This window comes from Macaca nemestrina, chromosome 2, assembly GCF_043159975.1.
Source record: "Macaca nemestrina isolate mMacNem1 chromosome 2, mMacNem.hap1, whole genome shotgun sequence".
Classification (NCBI taxonomy): Eukaryota; Metazoa; Chordata; class Mammalia; order Primates; family Cercopithecidae; genus Macaca; species Macaca nemestrina.
The window spans coordinates 24,610,946-24,638,122 of record NC_092126.1 but is presented as its reverse complement, the minus strand read 5'-3'; the positions used below and the strand labels follow the sequence as shown (position 1 = coordinate 24,638,122).

The 27,177-nt window shown below is 37.6% G+C and overlaps 1 protein-coding gene across 3 annotated transcripts in view; it reads left to right on the top strand.

The window, feature by feature from the left end:
* The window catches only part of LOC105488915 (ubiquitin conjugating enzyme E2 E2), a 386,674-nt gene that overhangs the window by 233,775 nt on the left and 125,722 nt on the right, over positions 1–27,177 (top strand). The window contains exon 4 of one of the 3 annotated variants that reach the window (XR_011619641.1): positions 4,425–4,555. The exons of the other annotated variants lie outside the window; for them this stretch is intronic. The gene's annotated coding sequence lies outside the window, so the exon portion shown is untranslated. The remainder of the gene's footprint in view (positions 1–4,424; positions 4,556–27,177) is intronic. 3 annotated transcript variants of the gene reach the window in all.

Below are 27,177 nucleotides of genomic sequence, written 5' to 3'. Positions count from 1 at the left end.
GTTTCTCTGCCCATCTCACCTTACTACTCAGTGGGTACTTTAAGTCACAGAGTCATTTGTTGGTACATAGTCAGGTATGCAAATTCTCTTCGGGCCCTGTGACATACTAGGATTTGTTTTTCTAGCAGAAAGTTGTTCTCTGCCGCCGAACCCCAAGGATCAGCATTGTGACTTCTCTTTTGGTGCTTGCCAGAGACTCCACAGCATTTTTATCCATCAATGATAGATCTTCAGCCTGGGAGACAGAGAAAGAGACCCCATTTCTTAAACAGAGAAAGAAAAAGGAATAGGTGTTGTACCATGAGATCCATTGGTCACAGATGCACCATAGCTGGGAACTGCTACAGGGTTTTCTTTATCACACTGGATCACTCTTGAAACTGGCATCCTTCGAGGTCTCTTGATAAATGGATCAAAATAGTGTTGAAAGTACTGCGTATAAATATACAGCGTCCAGGATCAAAGAAGGTCCACCTTTTTCTTAACAGTAGATTTGAGAGATGCAAAACTTGTTTCCATTAAAGAGGATGTGCTTAGCATGCCCTGGAGCCCTGAACTCCTTAAAAAGTTTGGCAGTGTGTGCCATACCCCTTAATTTTTATGAAATGTCTGCTATGTGTATTTTACTTAAACTGGCTAGGGTACTTTCCATTTTCTGCTAACCAGATGCGGTTAGTATTCTGTCATGAATATAGTGAAATGTGAAGATATCCAGGCTGACTGAATTTTGAGTGAGATCAGAAGAGTTAACATTGCCCTGGGGAAAGATATTATGGTCTCCTTGCCATTGTGAAAGTTATCTCCTTTTCATCTTCCCTACTGATAGGGACTGAGAAGAAAGCACTCACCATATCGGTAGCTGAGTACCAAATTGATACCATATCTGGCGTGCCAGTTACTATTGGGGATTCTACCAGTTTAAGGTTACAGTTATCCATTATCCATCTGTTTTTTTGTTTTGTTTTTGTTTTTTTACCTGTAGGGTCATGAAAGGTATAGAAAGAGAATATGGTAAGGACCACCATTCCTGCATCTTTAAGTCTTTGATAGTAGTGCTCATCTCTGTAGTTCCCAAGACTTGGGCCAAAACTTTATTAATTTATTGGCCTCCATAAACCCCCACTCTAACCAGAAGAGCATGCTGGCATTTCAGGTCCCCCAGTATTGCTGTAGTTTGGAACTCAATTGTAGTAGGCCTCAAAAAGTTTGGAATTTCCCTTTCCCCAGTGCAGTTATCCATGCAAAACAGTTCTTTGCTCTTTCTCCTTACATGCTGTTTCCTCTGCCTGACATGTTCATTCTCCCTGCTTTCCTTAGGTATTATCTGATTTCCCTGACTAGGTCAGATTAGCCATGTGTTGCTGCATGATGTGCCTCTTTTTTCAGTACTTGTAACAGTAGTAGTTTTATATTAATTTTCTGTGTTTATTTAATTAATGCCAGTCTCTATGTAAGTTCCCTAAGAGTAATGTCATTACCTGTTTGTGTACCACCCTGTCCCTTAGTGCGTGTGTCACGTATTAGGTGATTAATAACTATTTGAAAATGGTTGAAAGGAAGTGGAAAAAAAAGCATTTTGTCCCAACACCAGGAGCCCTGTTATTGTATCTCATCAGTTCTAAGAAGCCTGTTTTTAACGTCATTTAGCCTTTCTAATATCGATTACTTTGGGACAAGTAGTTGTTTGAGTTAGTTGTAGTTATGCGTTCTTTAAAAACCTTGCAAAAAGAATGTCAGCAGTTTGGAAGAAAATTCCAGGGGCAGTTGTGGAGAGAAATTTCAAGATACACTACTTCAACAATGCTCTTGGTGACACAAAGGACTACATTTTGTGGAAAAACAGTTATCTCTGAGCTGAAAAATGATTCAGAAGAATTAAACTGCAAGTGTGAAGAAGTTGTAGTAATTCTTTTTTTGCTCATGTGATCTTCTCTTTGTGCTCATGTGTGATATATAAACATGACTGTTACACTTATCAAGAGACCCCTTTCAAGAAGGAGAATATAATTTTTGTATGATAAGAAATCACTATATTACAGCCTAATTTAGTGAGTTTTTCTCAGTGGTTTGTAAAGTAATATTGCACCTTACTTTATAGTCAATAAAATATGGTATTGCATGGTTGTCTTCAGAGCCTTTATTAACATTCATGGCATTTTGTGTGAATTAGAAAAATGTATTTCTTTCTGCAGGCCAAAACAGCCTTGCAACTGGATGTGAGGAGAAAAGGTTATTAGGAAACTTTGACAGTATAGCAAAGTAAATATCAAATCAATGTTCAGAGGAGTAAGTTTCTGTTTTTAAAAATTATTCTCGGCCGGGCGCGGTGGCTCAAGCCTGTAATCCCAGCACTTTGGGAGGCCGAGGAGGGTGGATCACGAGGTCAGGAGATCGAGACTATCCTGGCTAACATGGTGAAACCCCGTCTCTACTAAAAATACAAAAAACTAGCGGGGCGTGGTGGCGGGCGCCTGTAGTCTCAGCCACTTGGGAGGCTGAGGCGGGAGAATGGCGTGAACCCGGGAGGCGGAGCTTGCAGTGAGCCGAGATCACGCCACTGCACTCCAGCCTGGGAGACACAGCGAGACTCCGTCTCAAAAAAAAAAAAAAAAAAAAAAAAAAATTATTCTCTTTAATTAAAGGCAGTTTTTTTTTTTTTCTAATGGACAAGCCAGTTGTGAAGAAGTTTTTATCTGTGGATATCGGGGTCTTTTAGGGTAGACGGGAAGTCTAACAGTTTAATTTTGACTGAGCCTGTCGAGGTTAGTGACCCTGTAATCTTTTCAGAATGAAGCTCTTGCCACGAAGGATTCCAGTTCCACCCCTAGGAACTTAGGTCAACTCCTGAAAGGCATTTCTGTCTTTGATGTTTGATGTAAATCTTTATTCTTACATCTTTGGCATTGTTTTTGTTTGACCATATACTCTGGAACTACTTTTCACACTGATTGTGTCAAAAATTTGATTTCCACAACTGGCAGCAGTTAAGCCTAACTTACCCATATTATGGAGATTTGGGATACTATTAGGAATAGTCTACTAAGTTAATATTTTTTAATACATGACCTAATATGAGGATTCTGATTGGAAGCTAATTGGGAATAATACTAGTTCCTGTCGTGAAAGTATTTAAACTTTTACAGTTACATTAACTAGTTGGGTTCTAGATACTTTCTATTTAAAATAAATTGCTCTCACCAATTGGAGGGTGATAATTTATAATTCAAATGTGTTACCTAATTTTGTATAAAATACCTTTTCCTGGTTATGTTTCCTTTCTCTATCCTCACCTTCCTTGTAATACAGAGAAGTGCAGTTTGTAGTAACCTGACCTCTGAATTGCTCTTTGGGAGCATAGTTACAAGGGATTAAAGGGGAAAGCTGCAACTCCAGAGATTAGGAGATTAAGTCAGGCAGATCCGGGATCTCTGGTACCTGGTGGGAAAGATAATGTCACAAATTTTAGTGCATAGTTCCATCTGTTTACTTCTTCTTCTGTCTGCTCTCTTGGAGTTCACCACAAACTTACATTTTCTGGTTTTTCAATGGTTTTTAGAAATGTAATATCCATCATCCATAGAGTTCTGTTGAATTGACCTCTTACCTAACAGCCCAGAGGTATGCTATGGCATGCCATTGTAAGTATACTAGCAGAAAGAGTTTAAACTGGAAGAATTTAGGGTAACTCTTATGGAGTTCCAGAACCTTAGTAGGAATATACCTATCACTTTCCATTGAACTGTGTGTGCTGTAGCCCAAACAATGAAAATGCTCATTTTGTAGAAGTGAAAGCATTTGGTAAGTGTAAGGGGGATTTTTATTGTTAGCCACATTTTTGGATATCAACAGACTGCTTACATGGAGTTCTTAAAAATTTTTTGGAGAATAAAACAATAGATCTTTGTTTCCGTTGACGATTACATCATCATGATTTTAGTACCAAATCTCAGAATGTTCACAAGAAGTAACTGGATGGAATTTAAATATTTGCTTCTTATTTTCAACTCTGATTTTAAAAATTCAGATGGGGTAAGAATGAGAAGCTGTGGAACTTGGTGAGGTTTTTGTTATATCTGATTACATTTGCTCTTTTCACCACTGTCCATTACTGATAATTAAAAGACAATTATCCTTATTTTTTATCCTGATTGGAAAAACCATTATCTGGTTCAATCTAATCTTTTCAGCATTTAATAAGATTGAAAATTCTTATGACAGCTCTGGTAATACTGCAGGTTATTTTTTCCTAGGGGACTCGGGCAGACAGAATCAATCACACATCATGATTCATCAGTTCTAAAAATTATCTCATATAATTCTGTTTTGAATTAACTAAATAATCCAGTAAGCAGTGTTTTTAATATCTCAAAGGGGAAACGTTTTAAAGCTGGCTAACAATGAAATTTCCCGTTTTTCACTGGCAGAAACCCCAGCCCCATAATGGGGAAGGTCCCACCAGTGCGGAGGCCCCACATGGGGATCCCTCCCCCTAGTGAGGAAATGTACCCCTGAAGAGGCATCCTCCTGGCCACTGGGCCCACTGCTACCCTGCCACGTGAGTACAGCAATGGCTTTGAGGACCTCAGGAATTTTTTCATTTATTGGTGGCCATTTGTCTGTTGTAGGAATTGGCCAGGCCCACTTCCTTTTCATCCTCTTAAACATTTCAGAAAAGGAGATAAAAGCCTGCTTTTATCCCCTTGCTTCTTTTTTGCAAGTTTAATAAAAAGAATTTGTTTGGATAAGAGGTTAGGACTCTTGGGTAGAACTCAGTTAAGTATGATTAGTGAAACAATCTGTTCATATCTAGAGCAGTACTTTTCAATACAACTTTCTGCACTGATGGAAATGTTCTCTCCCTGTGCTTCCAACATCGTAACACTAATCTCATGTAGCTACTGAGTCCTTGACATGTGGCTCTAGTACAACTGAAGAATTTAATTTTAATTAATTTTAATTAATTTTGCTACATATGGCTAGTGGCTACTAAATGGGGCAGTTCATGTCTACATTTAATACTGTGTGCCTCTTTTAACATTTCTATAGGTATATCTCTTTACCTCTTTCATTATCATCTCAGAAAAATTTGCCTTGTATTATGTTATTAGAAATACGATTCTTTAAAAGTGAGGAAATAAATTAAGAATTCTGATTTCAAAATGTATTCACCCACATTGCCCTTATGTAGTTTTAATTACCTTATGGTATTAAGAAAATTTATTTAATTTTAAAATTATGAAGTATCTACTTAAATATCCCAGCTTTATTTTCTACTTTACGTTTTAATTTGCAACTTTAATATGTATATAGAAGTAATTACACATGTTAAAATAACTTTTTCATTTTATTTCTTTTTAATGAGACTATAAAATATCTTACTTTAGTATAGTATGTGCAGTGCTATTACTAAAACATTAAATTTAGCTCTTACTAATTATAATATGGTACTTACAAATTTCAAAGTTTTATTCCAGTAGGTGGGTTACTGAAATTACAGATTAATTAAATTTGTAGTTTTACTGGCTGAGAATAAATGACTTTCCACTATTGAGCTATCACTAAAAGTCACTCACATCATAAAATGTTAATAAGAGGAACTTCTTGGAGGATATGGGAACTTTTTGTACTATCTTTGCAATTTTTCTGTAAATCTGAACTATTCTAAAACTTTTTAGATGTTTATTTAAAAAATTAACTGGGCACAGTGGTGCACACTTGTATTCTCAGCTTCTTTGGAGGCTAAGGTGGGAGGATCACTTGAGCCCAGGAGTTTTGAGTTCAGCTTGAGCAACATAATGAGCCTCTTCTCTTAAAAGCAAATAAGTAATTTTTCTTGAAAAATTGCTCATGTCAAATTTGTCCTGCTATCCATTTAGATTCATTAATTTAGCTGTGTATGAATCTAAAATAAGAATTCTTAGATCAGTAATAGGTAGTACTTACCTAAGTCTCATTACATGGCATCCTCGAAACATCCTTGATAAATATTATAATTTTACAGATGAGGAGGCTGAGGTATGGAATAAAGAGTAATTTGAGCAGGGTTGCTGAACTGATCGGTGTGACAGGTCTGCAGTTGATAGCCAGGAAGTTTAGGTCTTTAGTGAGCACTTCTAAGGACTGTACCATGTTACCTTTTAAGGAGTCTTGATTATGTAACATAAGATTTGGTCTCTCTGCTATTAGTGTACTAAGACATACTTTTTGCTATAAGAAATCCAAAATAAGCTAATACCCTGGTAATAAAGTACTTTTACAACATGAAAAGTATAGTGGCATGCTTTATTTCTCTTTCAGTAATTCAAACTTGATTGTCATACAATTGTTAGTTATTTTTATGAGCGAGGAATATGTTCATAGTCTCTCAACAAGAAATCTCTATGTTGGCGGAGTTTTCAAAAATATATTTATGCTTCCCTAAGATAGTGGCCAAGTTTGAAAAAAAATAAAGAGAGCAGTACCTAAAGGGTAAGAGGAATGGATGTTGTTGCTTATCTCATAAAGATAAATTTTTATCATTTTTATTGAATTTTTACAGGATTGTTTTACCATCAACCTGTTAATGTTATTCTTACTGGAAATTAAATTATAGAGATTTAATTGTTAAAATCTAAATATGGAAAAGGTTGATGGTGAGTTTTCAACAATTCTTTGAGATGTTTTTCTGGTCTTTGGAGAGTATTTATTTGGCTGAAAGTGGGGAATAAAAAGGATGGAGTTACTTGCATAATTCAAAAATTGTTGCAGGTGGAATATGTTAGTTCATATCCTCATTTAATGGATGTTCTATATCAACCGGTGAATTCACACTTTCAACAGCATGATATATCTAGCTGCTGCATGGATTTAAGTTCATACATTTACTTGTCAACAAGAGACACAATAGAAAGTTCTTTAAGAAAATGTGAATCATAAACAGGTACAATTTTTATACAGAATCTTTTTTTTTTTTCTGTTAGAGAGTAGACTTTTGAACCAGTTGACAATCCTCCATTGACTCTTCCAAATTATTTGAATTTGGAACATGGTGTTTTCTTGATAAGAATGTATGTTTTGAATCTATATTACAATTTTTGAGAGACTGTAGAAAGTTTAGGGTAAAAGTCGTGTTTATAAAATATGGGAATTTTTAATTCTAGTGCACACTGACCAGTTAAAATTTATATTCAGATTGTTGATTTAGAATAACACTGTAACGATCCTAGTTATAATCTTTATTAGGCTAGGTGATACCTGTTACCCAAATGGTTGAGTTGCTACTGCATAATTCTGTGTTGGGCAAAGGATGAGAATAACTTTATCCCTGATGGGAGAAAGACAATTTAATGTTATCATTCCGTAAAGAGGAGGATATGTCAAGAGGTCTGGTGAGGGCAGTAGGGAGGAAAAAGACCTGACGGACCATAATTTATTACAAAATGTCTATGATCTAACAGACAGAGTTAGAATGGACAAGTTCTTTTTATGCCATTTCTTGAGTTCTGTTCTCCACAGCACACTGGCACACCGCTTTACTCAAATAGCAACTGTGTATTCCGGATTTCCTGGAATAGGCCAACTTTTTGGTATTTCATCCTGTTTTTCCCATAAGTGCACTCATACTGCTTAGACTATGTGTCCCATTTTTAGTAGTATCCTTAGAAAAATAACTGCTCTTCAAAATAAATGATAGGTAAAATATTTTAGAGCATTTGGCACTGGGGAAGTAATAAGTATTCATAAGACTTAGGCACCTAAGTTTGAATGTGCCTTCCTGTAACTGGCAAGTGCTACTTCTGGAAGAGTGTCCTAATGGTTTAATATATACCATTTTAAATGTGTCATTTAAATCAACCTGGTTGTGGTATTTTCAACATATTTAAAATATTGAATTTTTTGTTAAAATGAGCAACTATTTTTTAATTCATCCATTTCCATTGGAAACAATATGTTCGGAGGCTCTCCATTTGTTTCTGCTTTTTTTGTGGTGAGGAAAGAAAAAAACACTTTATATCTTTAACCTGTTTTTAAAAAAAAAGTTGGCATGAATGTGACTTAAGGGAAGTTAAACAGAATATATACCCAAAGTATTAACAAATGAAAAACAAAGACTACAGTTTTAGCCTACTTTCTCTTTCCACATATTTCACTTCTCATTTAAAAATTGTATACATCTTTGAAGACTAGAACTGAGGTGCATACAGCGGTGGTTTGAGGATATTTAAAAATCCCTTTTTATATGTTTCTGAATCTGGAAAGGGAATCATTGTAGATCTTAATAAAATATAAATCAAGATACTGCATATTAACAACTTTAGAAAACAAACTGTGAATACATTTGTCATTATAGATGTTCCTAACCCTCTGCAGCCAACAGAACTTTCTTGTAGGGCAGTGTATTACAGCTTTCCTTTCAAGATGTATTTGTACATTGGCCAAGGAAACATCTCTTCATTGTGAAGATGCTACAAATATCTTGATAGGGGAGGAAACTTTCTCTGAGCTTGTTATAGTTGTGTTGGTTACCTTCTAAAGAAGATGCACGTCTAGTAGTAAACACCTAGAATGTCTGCTATAAAATAACTTAAAGGTATAGTTTTCTGTACTCTTTAATTTCACAGAAGGGAGGCAGCATTCTGAGATACTTGCATATTGTGTAAGATTATATTGCTAAATGTAGGTATTTAATTTGTTAGAATCATAGGCTCTTAGAACTTGAGGAATAAGAGGAGACATGTTTTTTACCTTTGTCAGTTTTGTTCTGTTTGAATTTTTAAGAAGCTAATGAATTTTTAGATCCCCATTAGTTGCTCTTTAAATTATTTTAATACTTTATAAACTGATTTTTAAAATTTTAACAGTACTTAAATGTAATAACTTTATACCATTTGTTTATTAGTTATTAACCTACAGTAGAAAATCTACTTGAAACAGCTTATTATTTTAAAAGAACAAAACACTTTGAAAAAGAATGATTTATTTTAAAAGGTGCTACCCATGAATGCAGTCCATATTTTAAAAGCTGAGATTTGGGTAAGACCTTTAAGGAAGTTCTCATATCTGAGCGCTTTCCATCTACCTGCTGAAGTCTGATTTAAGTCTCATCTTCTACCTTGTATCTTTAGTCTCATAAAGAACTTTAAGACAAAAATTATGGAATAAATTGCCAGAAAAGCTAAGAGAAGTTTCACTTACAGTACGAGAAATATCACAGATAACACAGACTGTGTTTCACCCTGCTAATGGGATAGCCCAACAGCTTTCTTCCATCTATGTGTGATGTCTGGGTATGCCTGTATGAGAAGTAATACGTGAATATGCACCTAGAATAACAGCTCTTTTAAAGTTTTGTTTGAACTAAGTGCAAGTTTGGCAAGATGCCATCCTATTTTTTGATAGCATACAAATTCAAGCACTAAAATAAAAGACTACCTCTTGTAATGTGTTGTACAGTGTACTTCCTAATTTAGCTGAAGCTAAACTCAAAATTTGAACTTTACGTAGAAAATGTTAGGATTTTTTTTTTTTGTCTGTTTGCCTTAGGTTTTGCAGTATTTTGTTTCTATATGGGTGTATCAGAAATTATGAAAAGTCATTGAAGCCAAGTGTGGGGACTTGATCCCTAAGCAGAATTCACTGGATTATCCTATCTTCCTGCCTAACCCAGGTCTTTGCATGACAAGAATAGCTTTAATACAGATTTTCCTCTCTTCTCTTTCTGACAGACCTGAAAAATTTAGCTTTCCAAAGGCTTCCCTGCATGCAGTGTAAATAGATGAAGCAGAACTATCAACAGTCTATAATTAAGCAGCTTGACTACCTGTCAATAGGAAATGCCCTCTGTGTCTGCCAAACAAGTGAATTTCAGGCATACCTCAGAGATACGGCAGGTTTGGCTCGAGACCACAGCAGTAAAGCACATGTTGCAACACAGTGAGTCACACAAATTTTTTGGTTTCCCAGTGTATCCAAAAATTATATTTATACTATATTGTAGCCAGTTAAGTGTGCAGTGACTTTATGTCTAAAGAGGACAATGCATATACCTTAATAACATGTACGTTATTGGGCTAAACACAGTGGCTCATTCCTTTAATCCCAGCACTTTGGAAGGCAAATGCAGGAGGATCACTTAAGGCTAGGAGTTTAAGACCCCCATTTCTACAAACAATTAGCCAGGCTAATTTTTCAAGTTTTCAGCTTAGGCGGAGGATTACTTGAGCCCAGGAGTTCAAGGCTGCAATGAGCTGGGATCACGTCACTGCACTCCAGCATAGGCAACAGCACAAGACCCTGTCTTTTAAAAAGAAAAATAAGAAAACTTTATTACTAAAAGATCCTAACGATCATCTGAGCCTTTAGGGAGTCATAATCTTTTTGCTGGTGAAGGGTCTTTCCTTGATGTGGAAGGCTGCTCACTGATCAAAGTGGTGGTTGCTGAAGGCTGGAGTAGCTGTGGTAATTTCTTACAATAAAACAACGATGAAATTTGTTGCATCAGTTGACTCATCCTTTCACAAAAGATTTCTCTATAGCATGAACAGGTGTTTGGCAGTGTTTTACCCACAATATAACTTCTTTCAAAATTGGAATCAGTCCTCTCAAACTCTGCCACTCCTTTATCAGCTGATACTATGTAATATTCTGAATCCTTTGTTGACATTGCAACAGTGTTCATAGCATCTTTACCAGGAGTAGATTCCATGTTAAGTAATCACTTTCTTTGGTTATTCCTAAGAAGGAACTCTTCATTTGTTCAAGTTTGATCATAAGATTGCAGCAATTCAGTATCTTCAGGCTCCACTTATAATTCTAGTTCTCTTGCTATTTCTACCATATTTGCAGTTACTTCCTCCATTGAAATCAAACCCCTCAAATCATCCATGAGAATTGGAATCAACTTCTATCAAGCTCCTGTTAACTTGATATTTTGACCTCATCTCATGATCACAAATGTTCTTAATGGCATCTAGAATGGTGAATGCATTCCACCAGATTTTCAGTTGACTTTGCCCAGATCCATCAGAGGAATCACTGCCATTGGGAGCTATTGCCTTACAAAATGTATTTCTTCAATAATAACACTTGAAAGTCGAAATTACTCTTTGGTTTATGGGCTACAGAATGGTTGTTGAGTTAGCAGGTATGAAAGCAACATTCATCTCCTTATACATCTCCATCAGAACTCTTGGGTGACCAGGTGTATTGTCAATGAGCAGTAGTGTTTTGAAGAGAATCTTGTTTTTGAACAGTAGATCTCAACAGTGGACTTTAAAAATATTCCATGAACTGTGCAGTAAACAGGTGTGCTGTCATCACAGCTTTATATAGCGTAGGTAAAGTTGATTTAGCGTAATTATTTAAGGCCCCAGGATTTTTGGATTAGTAAGTGAGCATTGGCTTCAACTTAAAAGTCACCATCTACATTAGCCCCTAACAAGAGGGTCAGCCTGTCCTTTGAAGCTTTGAAGCCAGGAGCTGACTTCTCCTCTCTAGCTAGGAAAGTCCTAGATGGCCTCTTCTTCCAAAAGAAGCCTGTTTATTACCCACACAATGGGTGGGTTTGATTACTTGGTGGGTGACAGTCCATTTACCATAACCAAGGAGAATTCAACAAGAAGATTTTATTACTTGTAATAAGTAAGAAGAATGCTGAGGATAGTTCCCAAAGCAAAACCTTCCTGAACAACGGTGAAAACAAATTTTTATAAGACTGGTTAACTGAGTCATTGTATGTAGAGGTGGAGTGAAGTCAGCACCCTAGCAGTCGCTGATCATGCTTCTATATATGCTGTGTGTATAGAAAATGGGGGCTAAGCTTCTCTCTGGGCAAGGATTTTAGTATGCATCGAAGGGAGTTTGCCAAAGTTCATCTGCAACTGACGCATCCCTGCATCCAATTGGTTTTTCTGGGGCTACGCTTCATCTTGGAAGTTTTTTGAAATAACAAAAGTTCAAGGTATAACAGTTGTAAGTAGGTGCTTTTTCACAGTGGATACCCAAAAACCCAGGGACCCTAAGCTACATTTTGTCTATGTGGAAATCTGGTCTGAAGTAGCCACCTTCATCAATGATCTTAGCTAGATATTCCGGATAACTTGCTGCAGCTTCTCCATCAGCTGCTGCTGCTTCATCTTCCCCTTTTTTTTTTTTTTTTTTTTTTGAGATAGGGTCTTGCTCTGTCACCAAGGCTGGAGTACAGTGGCGTGATCACAGCTTACTGCAGCCTCAGCCTCCCAGGCTCAAGCTCCTCAGCCTCTCGAGTAGCTAGGACTACAGGCAGGCACCACCATGTCCAGCCACTTCCTCTATTTTATGTAGAGATGGGGTCTGTGTTGCCCAGGCTGGTCTCAAACTCCCACATTCCACTTTTGTGTTAGGGAGACTGCTTTTTTCTTTGTGTCTCATGAGCCAACTTCTGTAGCTTCCAGCTTCTCTTCTGCAGTTTTCTTACCTCTCTCAGCCTTCGCAGAACTGAAGTTAGTTACCGCCTTGCACTGGATTAGGTTTGGGCTTAAGGGAATGATGTGGCTGGTTTGATCTATTCAGACCACTAAAACTTTCTTCATATCAGCAATAAAGCTCTTTCACTTTCTTATCATTCATATGTTCACAGAAGTAGCACTTTCAATTTCATGCAAGAACTTCTCTTTTGCATTCACAACTTGGCTGTTTTGCACAAGAGGTCTAGTTTTCTGCTTGTCTGGGCTGTCAACATGGCTTCTTCATAGGCTTCATCATTTCTTGCTTTTGATTTAAAATGAGAGAGATGTGATTCTTCCTTTCATTTGAACACTTAGAGGCTATCGTAGACCTAATTTCAGTATTGCATCGCAGGCAGCAGGGAGGCCCAAGGAGAAGGGGAGAAAGTAGAAGAAGTCCAGTCAGTAGAGCAGTCACACATTTATCGAGAGTTTGCCATCTTCTATGGGTGTGGTTCATGGTGCCCCAAAACAATTAAGATTCTAACATCAAAGATCACACTGATCAGAGATTACTGTTTTTGTTGTTGTTGTTTTTTTTTTCTTTTCTTTTTTTTGAGACGGAGTCTCTATCGCCCAGTCTGTAGTGCAGTGGCATAATCTCGGCTCACTGCAAGCTCTGCCTCCCAGGTTCACGCCATTCTTCTGCCTCAGCCTCCCAAGTAACTGGAACTACAGACAGCCACCACCACACCAGGATAATTTTTTGTATTTTTAGTAGAGACGGGGTTTCACTGTGTTAGCCAGGATGGTCTCGATCTCCTGACCTCGTGATCCGCCCTTCTCAGCCTCCCAAAGTGCTAGGATTGCAGGTGTGAGCCACCGCGCCCAGCCAGAGATCACTGTTAACAGATATCATACTAATGAAAAAGTTTGAATTAGTGCAGCAAGTACCAAAATGAGACACAGAGACATGAAGTGAGCATGTGCTGTTGGAAAAACGGTGCTGATGGACTTTCTTGACACCTGATTGTCACACATCTTCAATTTGAAAAACAAAAAAATGCAGTATCTAAGAAGCACTGTAAAACAAAGGGCAATAAAACATGGCATGCCTGTAAATGTCAGTAAATCAGAAAGTAAGGTCATTATGAGGTGCCTGTATCATATGTGCATTCTGATTTAATAATTCTGATTCCATCTCATTTTTTACAAATGTGTTTGAAGTAGATCTCCATTTGTATTCAATTTCCTGCCTTAATTATATGCCCATACAGATTTAAACTAAACACAGATCTTCTGTGGTCACAAATTATTGACCTCTGTTATGTTTTCAAAGCCTGCCAAATACTTTTTTTTAAATAAGCAAATCTATCCATGGAAAATTCTATAAGGGATACCCTTTGGCTCCTAAGAAATAGGTTTTGAAATTTTTTCATGGTTCAGATATTTTTGTAGCTAATTGAACAAAACGAATTTTTTAATTTCATAAACATTGTTCTCATTGACAAGGCAGATGTGACTAAAAGATGAGAAATAATAAGAACAAAACTTGTTACTGATACATATAGTTGAACTACACCCAAAAATAGTTCAACAGTTACTAAAAACTGCCTTTTTGATAACTTTTAGCTCTTCTCCAACTTGTAATCATGAGAAAATAAGTGAGTAGTAACAGAACCATAATGTTTTTACAAATCCAGACACCTTTATGAAACATTTAAACTATCCAGAATATAAAAAGGAGAAGAAACAAATGCTGTTGTACAGTAGGAGGGCTATATAAACACCTCCAGGACCTCTGTAATAACCTTTCTATTGCTCTGAGGTCTGCCATACAAACCCAGCATGTGAGCAAATTATTCATGCCTCGGGACATACTAAGTTGTTAGGGAAGTTTCTGGAGAAGGTCCACCAGCTGGTGTATAGAGCTATTTTGCCTGTCTTAATTGCATATTCCTTAGAATTTCTGTGATCTGTGAAATCACAGGCCAGAACGAAGCCCCCTTTTCTTAGCATACTTTCTATGTAATGAATTCAAATATTTGTGTTAGTTTTAAATATTGAAAGGGGAATGAAAAAAAAAATGTACTTATGCCAACAGTTCTCTTATGGTTAACTAAAAGTATTTTTCCCCATTCCTTAATTTCAAATCCTGTGAGTTTGGGTAGGGGTCGAGTGCTTGTCTCTGTTTTCCACATGAAGAATTCCTGGCAAAAAGATTTAGTGACTAAGCCGACTGTGTACATGGCAGTGCTGGGCAGCAGCAACACAGTAGATGACACTTTCGAGTTATTTTTATTATTTGGACCAGATGCATCTGGTTGGCACCTTGAGCCAATGAACTGCCTCCCAGAGGTCCTCTGGCACAGAATTGGAGTTAGTATGAACGCCAGAGATATAAGATAAATCATTTCAGAGAACACTGAAGTTGAATTCAGAAGACCTCATTCACGTCCCTGCCAAATCACAACTACCTTAAGTGACCTTGTGAAAATGCGCTTTTTGCCTACCATACAGAATGCTTATCACAGAAGTGTTTATTGCTTGGTACTCAGGCTCGAATTCTGGCTCCACGACCTTTGTTCTGTTTCCTCATATGTAAAATGGAAATGGCACCTACATTATGGGTTACATGTGAGGCTCCTAGCATGATTTTTGGTGTGTAATATGCCCTCTATTGATAGGAACGGCAGTAGCAGGTAGACGCTATATTGATACATAATCAGAGGAGTTACAATATGTATATAAATACCTATAATACAAAGTGGAAAGTTATGGATTCAATTAGCATAATTTAAAGCTCTTTGGTAATTACAGAAAGGAGAGATTATTTCCTTTTGGGTTGTCATGGGAGTGTTCCTGAAGGAGATGGTTTTTGAGCTTGGCCTTAAAGGATGAAGATTTGGGCATGCCAAGACTGGAGGAATTGAAAGTGGTGAAGGACATTCCAAGAAGAAGCAAAAGCATGAACAAAATTAAATGTTTTATCACTGTTTTATTGATTTTTAAGAAATTATATTTAATTCACCTTTTGGCCATGTATGTATGTTTATATGAACATAGCCTGCTGTTTTAGGTTCTGAGAATCCTTACAATACTGTTTTAAATCAAGATATTTTTCATTTCTGCAGAAAACCAGTAAGGTTTTCTTATTTCCATTTTACAGATAAGAAAACAGATTTCACACTAGTGATTGGTAGAATGGGAGAACCCCAGTGTATAAGCTCTAAATTTCATGTGTTTCCACAGCACTGCACTGCTTCTGTTAGTCTAAGTAGAAATAATTTACACACCATCGCCATATTCCACGAAGTTGCTGTCTTAAAATGTGTGGCATATTTAGAAAAGTTGGAGAAAGTCTCGGTGACCTCATATAAATCCAGCACCACTACTGTAAATGTAACCCCAAACCCACAAATAACAAGCCATAGTACTTAAAAGGCAGCCACAAATCATGTGTTTTATTAACACCATGTGTGGTGCTCCATCTTACCACAGTTAGCCAAGCTCTTGCCTCAAGTTTGCTAGGTAGCTTATCTTTGTCTTTAGTTTATTAAATTAAAACTGACCAATAAATGAGTATCAGGTCTTAGAGCTGTTCCTCAGTGTGGTAGAGGAATCCTATTCTTGACTCTTGACTCATAATATTTGAAAAAAAATGAGTTTTATTTATTGATATTAGGAAATTATGTTAATAGATTCATAATAGTCAAATCATTCAAATAGATACCTACTCATAGACCATTGTACTCTCAGCAATTTTCTATTTACCATTAGTATGATTTCCTTTATAAAGGTTTTTTTAATGTAGATAAAATATCCTGAGTTGCATTTATAATACATTTTAGTTGAAGCAGTAAGACAGAAAAGCTTATGTTTTTTCATAAGGTCTCTAAGACAGATATCTCTGGTATTAGATGAATACAGTCTATTTCCCAGGATTATGCTCTTGCATATTTGTTACATTCTGACTATGAAGTTAACATATTCTGCTTGAAATGTCTTGATTACATTGCATGTTCCAAAAACTCAAACTATTCCAATAAAACTGTTACTTCAAGAGTAATATGACTATATGATGTGACATTTGTATTAAATGTGATTTTCATGTACTGTATAGGGTTTTTTGTATAACAAACTAATTTCATCCAGTTCTGGTTGCATTGTAAACTTGGGAGTGAGCTAAAGTGATTTGACATAAATAATCCCACTATGGAATTTATTCTGAATGAATTGTAGCATATTTTTCATTTTTAATAATATAAGGTTAATATCATTCAGTATGAAATATATTTTCAAAAATGTCTCCCCAATACTGTCACTATTGTATTAATTTTTATTTGATGTCTGCATTGTCTAACACTTTCTGTTTATCTGCTGTTCTTAATATTGCTAAGATTTTTATAGGAATATATGCCTTTGTTGCCAGTGTATAGCTGGTATCGAGAACACTTGTTACCATTTTGGAAATGAAGTCGTATTTTCAAGCTACCAAGACAATTGAGGAGTTTAAAAATGTTAATAATTCTCATTATGTGGTAACAGATTTTAGAAATTACTAAATTTACTTTAAAAGCCCAGTGCATCTCTGCTTAGTCCTTCATTGATAGTGTTTATCAGTCTTCACAGGTGTATGATAATGTGTAATGAAAAGCACAGCTTTTCACACCTTTGCTATTCGTGACCAACCCTGAATCCTCATGTTTCTCCACCCCAGCACAGTCCTTTCCCTACTCCTCTTTGTTAGGCACCAGTCTAGGCAGACAGAGGAGGTAAGTGAGATTAGGAACAAGACAAGATTAAGTGACACCTGGGTGCTAGAAGGTTAAAGAAAGGACCAGACCAATTCAACGTCAAATTTCAATGTGAAAAAAATACTTTTGATGCCTTCCTGTCTCATCTTTTGCATCCCTCCTTATCTCTTATTCTCCTGATGATCCTCCACATCTGATAGAAGAGTTCCAGTTCTTTTACATCAGAGGGTAACTGTAACCATCAGGGGCTCTGGAACCCCACTTATCAGCATTGTGACTTTGGGCAAGTTACTGAACCACTCTATGCCACAGTTTCCTTGTCTTAAAATTCAAATGGTTTGTAATGGTGCCCCATCCCAACTGGGATGTAAAATGCATTAAACAGTGCCTACTATAGTAGACACTGTAGAAATGTTGGCAGCAGTGGTATTATTACAATAGGTTCATGCTACAAATTAGATGGTTAAGGCCTTCAATGGGTGAGACTTTACATCCACGCTAAAAGGAGATCAATAAATGTTGCATTTACTGAATGTTGCGTTAATTAAAAACTTGCCTTTACTTGTAAGTGTCCCTTACTTAAAATTATCTCTTTTTCCCCCTTAAAACATTAATTCTTTCAGAATATACTCTAGTAAGGGTGTTAAAAGAAAAAAAGATGATAATTAAACCAAACAACAAGCTGGGAATGATTGGTAGCTGCACCCTAGGAATGTTTTCTATTTAAATCATATTAATTTGCAAAATTCCAGGCAGCTTGGAATTAGGAAGAGGAATCTGGGCCTGTACTCTGAATATCCAGGTCAGTTTAACTTGTCACATCAAAGAAAATACTGCTTTACTATAAGCAATGAGAGGTCCAAGATTCAGTTTCTACCGTATATTGACTCCTGGTAACTAGGAGTAGTCATAACCATTACCCCAGGTCCCACAGAACATTTAGGCCATGGGGCCCTCTTTGATTTGAGATGACCTGACTTCTTGGGTTCCCAGATGCTGGAAATCTTGCAAAGAGGGCCTCAAAGTAGCTTCTTGATCTGATAAGTTGTTCTCTCCCCTCACCGTTGTTTCTATAAAATGTTTGGCTGGCTTTTTAAAAATAGTACATAAACTGTATTATTTCTCCTTAGTTACCACACAGTGTAATGTGGTAACCATTGGATGCCTTATTAAATATGTTTGAGATTGAACCCATTTAAAATTTATTCCAATATAGTTCTAAACTTCATTCATGCCTAAGGATTGTCATTTACTGTAATATAACATGGTCCTCAGTCTTCCACTCAAAGGAATTAGAGGAATTAATGCCAGTCATTTTCATTAAGCTAGTTTAATTAATGTTAAAGATCATAATGTTCTTAAATGTTCAAAATGTACAGAACATAAGAACTGTGACATTGGGCTTCATTTCAAAATAGCATGTTTGCATATCCCTGTTGTGACTGTTTTGCACTTCTAATGGTCATAAAACCATGGCTTATATTTAGCAGAAAATAAACGACTTTGACAGAGGAGCTTAGCCTGGTAACACCTCAAATTAATAACCAATTAATAACAAATTAATAGTAATGAGGACCATCATTGAAGGGGTAAGCCAAAACCTGACCCCCAAAATCAACAGTATTGTCAAAGTATTTTGTGGTAGATCGGCTGTTTATTATTTAAATATACTTACTAGTTTTATCTAAGGAGACAAAACCAGTAACTTACCTTTGTAGGAAATACTTTGGTTAAACTATAGTGTAATTGCAGTGCTCCAGATTAACTCCCCTCAAGCAGTAAACTATATTGGTTGCAGTATAGAAAGGATGTCTGCTTAGCATCTGCATAACATCAACTACTGACATAATTTTTTAGATTTATTTTTAGGACCTTCCAAATATAGGATACTCTTCTAAAACCTAATAAGAGTAGGGGGAGATATATATATATATATATATAGCTATGCTCTAATAATTCATTTAGAAACTTTATTTTACTGTGCTGGAAAATACTGTGTCAAGTTGTACTTAAATTCAAAGACAAAACAAATTAACTATGACCTTAAATCAAAATTTAATTATGTAGTACCTATTTCTTTATCTTAAAATGTGAAACAAATAGTTATGAGGGCACAGTTGGTGTAGTGAGAAAATACTTCTCTAGTTACTGTAATTATGGGATAATTAAATAACCTTTCTGAACTTCAGTTTCCTCATCTACAAAATGTGAACAATTCTTGTACTGCTTACTTATTAGTGTTTGCATTGGGAATCAAATGAGATGATAATGTGAGAAAATGCTTCTTTAATTACTAAGTATTTTTCAGATGTATGTGAAGTCCTAAATACAAATCATAAAATTAGCAATATAGAAGACTCTAGGCTGCAGCTACACATCTGTATCTTCAAGAGTATTAACCTAACATCCTTTGAAAAGCAAAGATGTAACCCGAGCTTTCATTGACACACAGATTTTCATCGTAATATTTGTGTCATTCAAAGAGATGTTGCTTCATGTAGCGGATAAGCTAGCATTCATTGACTTCTTACTGTTATTTTAGATATTATTTCTGCTAATCAACCCTTATTTCTACATGTCATACCATTTAATCTTCACAACAGTCCTTTGAGGTAAGTAATGTTAGTGGCTTCATTAAGGGAACTGAAATAGAATTACTTAAAGGATCATCTAAAATCACAAAGCTAATAAGTGGCCAAATGAAGTCTGAACTCAGAGCTGTGTTATTCCAAAACCCAGGCAGCTCTGCTGGCCCCCGCAGTAGGCAATTGGAATCACACTAGGTATAATATAGCTTATCCCATATTAAAGCACCCCCTCACCCAAATCATAACTTCTAAAAGACCTGTTGTCATAAAATAGTTTTAAAACTGTTGGTACCATAACTTTTAGCCATAAAAGGGACCATTAGCTTTTGCTAATTAAGAGTACTGACAGATTCATTACCTGACTTGAATGAAGGTGAATGACTGGCCTTTCAGAGACCACCAATGGTTACACGGTGGTCAGATTGGAAATTATTTAGCCAGAACAAGAAGTACTAGAAGCAGCAGCTGCTAACTTCTGCCTTCTCTTTTGCCGCTTCCCTGATAAGATCTACCAAACCTTGTGTCTCTAAATCCCACTCATCCTTCAATTTCCCAGCTTGAGCATAACTGGCTTTTTTCCTTAACTAATGATAAGTATCACCACATGTTTAAGAAAGTAAGCCATTTTAATTGAATTGCTACAGAAGCCCTGCTGAATGGTAGATAACAAAGGAAAAATTTGTTAACTATAACTCAGAGTTACATAGTATGCCTCACATTTTCACAAAAAAATATTTTTTGACTAAGTTTCTAGCCTGAGAGCAATAGTCTGCATTTATGAGCCTAGGTACACATTCTTTAGAGTTGGGTAGCTTCCCCTAATAATTAACACAGTTATTGAGGAATATTTTTTAACCATTCTTATATGAGGATGCCACCTTTAAAGATATCACCCAAAATGTGGCTCATTGTCACCAGAAGTATGCAGAATGATTACTGGTAGTACAATATAAACATTTTAAAAAATTATCATTATAAATGCTAATTTTCTGTTAGGAAAAGTATACAGCCAGCACACCAAAGCCATGACTTCATGATTTTTTAAAGTTAAGGTTAAACTAGGTATTTTATTTTATTTTATTTTGAATATTTAATATATTTTTATTATTATTATTATACTTTAAGTTCTAGGGTACATGTGCATAACGTGCAGGTTTGTTACATATGTATACTTGTGCCATGTTGGTGTGCTGCACCCATCAACTCGTCAACACCCATCAACTCGTCATTTACATCAGGTATAACTCCCATTGCAATCCCTCCCCCCTCCCCCCCCATGATAGGCCCCGGTGTGTGATGTTCCCCTTCCCGAGTCCAAGTGATCTCATTGTTCAATTCCCACCTATGAGTGAGAACATGCGGTGTTTGGTTTTCTCTCCTTGCGATAGTTTGCTCAGAATGATGGTTTCCAGCTTCATCCATGTCCCTACAAAGGACACAAACTCATCCTTTTTTATGGCTGCATAGTATTCCATGGTGTATATGTGCCACATTTTCTTAATCCAGTCTGTCACTGATGGACATTTGGGTTGATTCCAAGTCTTTGCTATTGTGAATAGTGCCGCAATAAACATACGTGTGCATGTGTCTTTATAGCAGCATGATTTATAATCCTTTGGGTATATACCCAGTAATGGGATGGCTGGGTCATATGGTACATCTAGTTCTAGATCCTTGAGGAATCGCCATACTGTTTTCCATAATGGTTGAACTAGTTTACAATCCCACCAACAGTGTAAAAGTGTTCCTATTTCTCCACATCCTCTCCAGCACCGGTTGTTTCCTGACTTTTTAATGATCGCCATTCTAACTGGTGTGAGATAGTATCTCATTGTGGTTTTGATTTGCATTTCTCTGATGGCCAGTGATGATGAGCATTTTTTCATGTGTCTGTTGGCTGTAAGAATGTCTTCTTTTGAGAAATGTCTGTTCATATCCTTTGCCCACTTTTTGATGGGGTTGTTTGTTTTTTTCTTGTAAATTTGTTTGAGTTCTTTGTAGGTTCTGGATATTAGCCCTTTGTCAGATGAGTAGATTGCAAAAATTTTCTCCCATTCTGTAGGTTGCCTGTTCACTCTGATGGTAGTTTCTTTTGCTGTGCAGAAACTCTTTAGTTTAATGAGATCCCATTTGTCAATTTTGGCTTTTGTTGCCGTTGCTTTTGGTGTTTTAGACATGAAGTCTTTGCCCATGCCTATGTCCTGAATGGTACTACCTAGGTTTTCCTCTAGGATTTTTATGGTATTAGGTCTAACATTTAAGTCTCTAATCCATCTTGAATTAATTTTCGTATAAGGAGTAAGGAAAGGATCCAGTTTCAGCTTTCTACTTATGGCTAGCCAATTTTCCCAGCACCATTTATTAAATAGGGAATCCTTTCCCCATTTCTTGTTTCTCTCAGGTTTGTCAAAGATCAGATGGCTGTACATGTGTGGTATTATTTCTGAGGATTCTGTTCTGTTCCAGTGGTCTATATCTCTGTTTTGGTACCAGTACCATGCTGTTTTGGTTACTGTAGCCTTGTAGTATAGTTTGAAGTCAGGTAGCGTGATGCCTCCAGCTTTGTTCTTTTGACTTAGGATTGTCTTGGAGATGCGGGCTCTTTTTTGGTTCCATATGAACTTTAAAGCAGTTTTTTCCAATTCTGTGAAGAAAGTCATTGGTAGCTTGATGGGGATGGCATTGAATCTATAAATAACCTTGGGCAGTATGGCCATTTTCACGATATTGATTCTTCCTATCCATGAGCATGGTATGTTCTTCCATTTGTTTGTGTCCTCTTTTATTTCACTGAGCAGTGGTTTGTAGTTCTCCTTGAAGAGGTCCTTTACATACCTTGTAAGTTGGATTCCTAGATATTTTATTCTCTTTGAAGCGATTGTGAATGGAAGTTGATTCATGATTTGGCTGTCTGTTTGTCTGTTACTGGTGTATAAGAATGCTTGTGATTTTTGCACATTAATTTTGTATCCTGAGACTTTGCTGAAGTTGCTTATCAGCTTAAGGAGATTTTGGGCTGAGACAATGGGGTTTTCTAAATATACAATCATGTCATCTGCAAACAGGGACAATTTGACTTCTTCTTTTCCTAACTGAATACCCTTGATTTCTTTCTCTTGCCTGATTGCCCTAGCCAGAACTTCCAACACTATGTTGAATAGGAGTGGTGAGAGAGGGCATCCCTGTCTTGTGTCAGTTTTCAAAGGGAATTTTTCCAGTTTTTGCCCATTCAGTATGATATTGGCTGTGGGTTTGTCATAAATAGCTCTTATTATTTTGAGGTACGTTCCATCAATACCGAATTTATTGAGCGTTTTTAGCATGAAGGGCTGTTGAATTTTGTCAAAAGCCTTTTCTGCATCTATTAAGATAATCATGTGGTCCTTGTCTTTGGTTCTGTTTATATGCTGGATTATGTTTATTGATTTGCGAATGTTGAACCAGCCTTGCATCCCAGGGATGAAGCCCACTTGATCATGGTGGATAAGCTTTTTGATGTGTTGCTGAATCCAGTTTGCCAGTATTTTATTGAGGATTTTTGCATCGATGTTCATCAGGGATATTGGTCTAAAATTCTCTTTTTTTGTTGTGTCTCTGCCAGGCTTTGGTATCAGGATGATGTTGGCCTCATAAAATGAGTTAGGGAGGATTCCCTCTTTTTCTATTGATTGGAATAGTTTCAGAAGGAATGGTACCAACTCCTCCTTGTACCTCTGGTAGAATTCAGCTGTGAATCCATCTGGTCCTGGACTTTTTTTGGTTGGTAGGCTATTACTAATTGCCTCAATTTCAGAGCCTGCTATTGGTCTATTCAGGGATTCAACTTCTTCCTGGTTTAGTCTTGGAAGAGTGTAAGTGTCCAGGAAGTTATCCATTTCTTCTAGATTTTCTAGTTTATTTGCATAGAGGTGTTTATAGTATTCTCTGATGGTAGTTTGTATTTCTGTGGGGTCGGTGGTGATATCCCCTTTATCATTTTTTATTGCATCTATTTGATTCTTCTCTCTTTTCTTCTTTATTAGTCTTGCTAGCAGTCTGTCAATTTTGTTGATCTTTTAAAAAACCAACTCCTGGATTCATTGATTTTTTGGAGGGTTTTTTGTGTCTCTATCTCCTTCAGTTCTGCTCTGATCTTAGTTATTTCTTGCCTTCTGCTAGCTTTCGAATGTGTTTGCTCTTGCTTCTCTAGTTCTTTTAATTGCGATGTTAGAGTGTCAATTTTAGATCTTTCCAGCTTTCTCTTGTGGGCATTTAGTGCTATAAATTTCCCTCTACACACTGCTTTAAATGTGTCCCAGAGATTCTGGTATGTTGTATCTTTGTTCTCATTGGTTTCAAAGAACATCTTTATTTCTGCCTTCATTTCGTTATGTACCCACTAGTCATTCAGGAGCAGGTTGTTCAGTTTCCATGTAGTTGAGCGGTTTTGATTGAGTTTCTTAGTCCTGAGTTCTAGTTTGATTGCACTGTGGTCTGAGAGACAGTTTGTTATAATTTCTGTTCTTGTACATTTGCTGAGGAGTGCTTTACTTCCAATTACGTGGTCGATTTTGGAGTAAGTACGATGTGGTGCTGAGAAGAATGTATATTCTGTTGATTTGGGGTGGAGAGTTCTATAGATGTCTATTAGGTCTGCTTGCTGCAGAGATGAGTTCAATTCCTGGATATCCTTGTTAACTTTCTGTCTCGTTGATCTGTCTAATGTTGACAGTGGAGTGTTGAAGTCTCCCATTATTATTGTATGGGAGTCTAAGTCTCTCTGTAAGTCTCTAAGGACTTGCTTGATGAATCTGGGTGCTCCTGTATTGGGTGCATATATATTTAGGATAGTTAGCTCTTCCTGTTGAATTGATCCCTTTACCATTATGTAATGGCCTTCTTTGTCTCTTTTGATCTTTGATGGTTTAAAGTCTATTTTATCAGAGACTAGTATTGCAACACCTGCTTTCTTTTGTTCTCCATTTGCTTGGTAAATCTTCCTCCATCCCTTTATTTTGAGCCTATGTATGTCTCTGCATGTGAGATGGGTCTCCTGAATACAGCAGACTGATGGGTCTTGACTCTTTATCCAGTTTGCCAGTCTGTGTCTTTTACTTGGAGCATTTAGTCCATTTACATTTAAGGTTAATATTGTTATATGTGAACTTGATCCTGCCATTATGATATTAACTGGTTATTTTGCTCATTAGTTGATGCAGTTTCTTCCTAGCCTCGATGGTCTTTACATTTTGGCATGTTTTTGCAATGGCTGGTACCAGTTGTTCCTTTCCATGTTTAGTGCTTCCTTCAGGGTCTCTTGTAAGGCAGGCCTAGTGGTGACAAAATCTCTAAGCATTTGCTTATCTGTAAAGGATTTTATTTCTCCTTCACTTATGAAACTTAGTTTGGCTGGATATGAAATTCTGGGTTGAAAATTCTTTTCTTTAAGAATGTTGAGGCTGGGCGCGGTGGCTCAAGCCTGTAATCCCAGCACTTTGGGAGGCCGAGACGGGCGGATCATGAGGTCAGGAGATCGAGACCATCCTGGCTAACACGGTGAAACCCCGTCTCTACTAAAAATACAAAAAATTAGCTGGGCGTGGTGGCGGGCGCCTGTAGTCCCAGCTACTCGGGAGGCTGAGGCAGGAGAATGGCGTGAACCTGGGAGGCGGAGCTTGCAGTGAGCTGAGATCTGGCCACTGCGCCCAGCCCAGGAGACAGAGCGAGACTCCATCTCAAAAACAAAAAAAAAAAACAAAGAATGTTGAATATTGGCCCCCACTCTCTTCTGGCTTGTAGAGTTTCTGCCGAGAGATCTGCTGTTAGTCTGATGGGCTTCCCTTTGTGGGTAACCCGACCTTTCTCTCTGGCTGCCCTTAAGATTTTTTCCTTCATTTCAACTTTGGTGAATCTGGCAATTATGTGTCTTGGAGTTGCTCTTCTCGAGGAGTATCTTTGTGGCGTTCTCTGTATTTCCTGGATTTGAATGTTGGCCTGCCCTACTAGGTTGGGGAAGTTCTCCTGGATGATATCCTGAAGAGTGTTTTCCAGCTTGGTTCCATTTTCCCCCTCACTTTCAGGCACCCCAATCAGACGTAGATTTGGTCTTTTTACATAATCCCATACTTCTTGCAGGCTTTGTTCATTTCTTTTTTCTTCTTTTTTCTTTTGGTTTTTCTTCTTGCTTCATTTCATTCATTTGATCCTCAATCGCTGATACTGTTTCTTCCAGTTGATCGAGTCGGTTACTGAAGCTTGTGCATTTGTCACGTATTTCTTGTGTCATGGTTTTCATCTCTTTCATTTCATTTATGACCTTCTCTGCATTAATTACTCTAGCCATCAATTCTTCCACTTTTTTTCCAAGATTTTTAGTTTCTTTGCGCTGGGTACGTAATTTCTCCTTTAGCTCTGAGAAGTTTGATGGACTGAAGCCTTCTTCTCTCATCTCGTCAAAGTCATTCTCCGTCCAGCTTTGATCCGTTGCTGGCGATGAGCTGCGCTCCTTTGCCGGGGGAGATGTGCTCTTATTTTTTGAATTTCCAGCTTTTCTGCCCTGCTTTTTCCCCATCTTTGTGGTTTTATCTGCCTCTGGTCTTTGATGATGGTGACGTACTGATGGGGTTTTGGTGTAGGTGTCCTTCCTGTTTGATAGTTTTCCTTCTAACAGTCAGGACCCTCAGCTGTAGGTCTGTTGGAGATTGCTTGAGGTCCACTCCAGACCCTGTTTGCCTGGGTATCAGCAGCAGAGGCTGCAGAAGATAGAATATTGCTGAACAGCGAGTGTACCTGTCTGATTCTTGCTTTGGAGGCTTCCTCTCAGGGGTGTACTCCACCCTGTGAGGTGTGGGGTGTCAGACTGCCCCTAGTGGGGGATGTCTCCCAGTTAGGCTACTCAGGCGTCAGGGACCCACTTGAGCAGGCAGTCTGTCCCTTCTCAGATCCCAACCTCTGTGTTGGGAGATCCACTGCTCTCTTCGTCTGCAGAGGTTTCTGCTGCTTTTGTTGTTATCTGTGCCCTGTCCCCAGTGGTGGAGTCTACAGAGACAGGCAGGTTTCCTTGAGCTGCTGTGAGCTCCACCCAGTTCGAGCTTCCCAGCAGCTTTATTTACCTACTTAAGCCTCAGCAATGGCGGGCGCCCCTCCCCCAGCCTCGCTGCTGCCTTGCCGGTAGATCACAGACTGCTGTGCTAGCAATGAGGGAGGCTCCGTGGGCGTGGGACCCTCCTGGCCAGGTGTGGGATATTATCTCCAGGTGTGCCTGTTTGCTTAAAGCGCAGTATTGGGGTGGGAGTTACCTGATTTTCCAGGTGTTGTGTGTCTCCGTTCCCCTGGCTAAGAAAAGGGATTCCCTTTCCCCTTGCGCTTCCCAGGTGAGGCGATGCCTCGCCCTGCTTCAGCTCTCGCTGGTCGGGCTGCAGCAGTACCTCAGTTGAAAATGCAGAAATCACC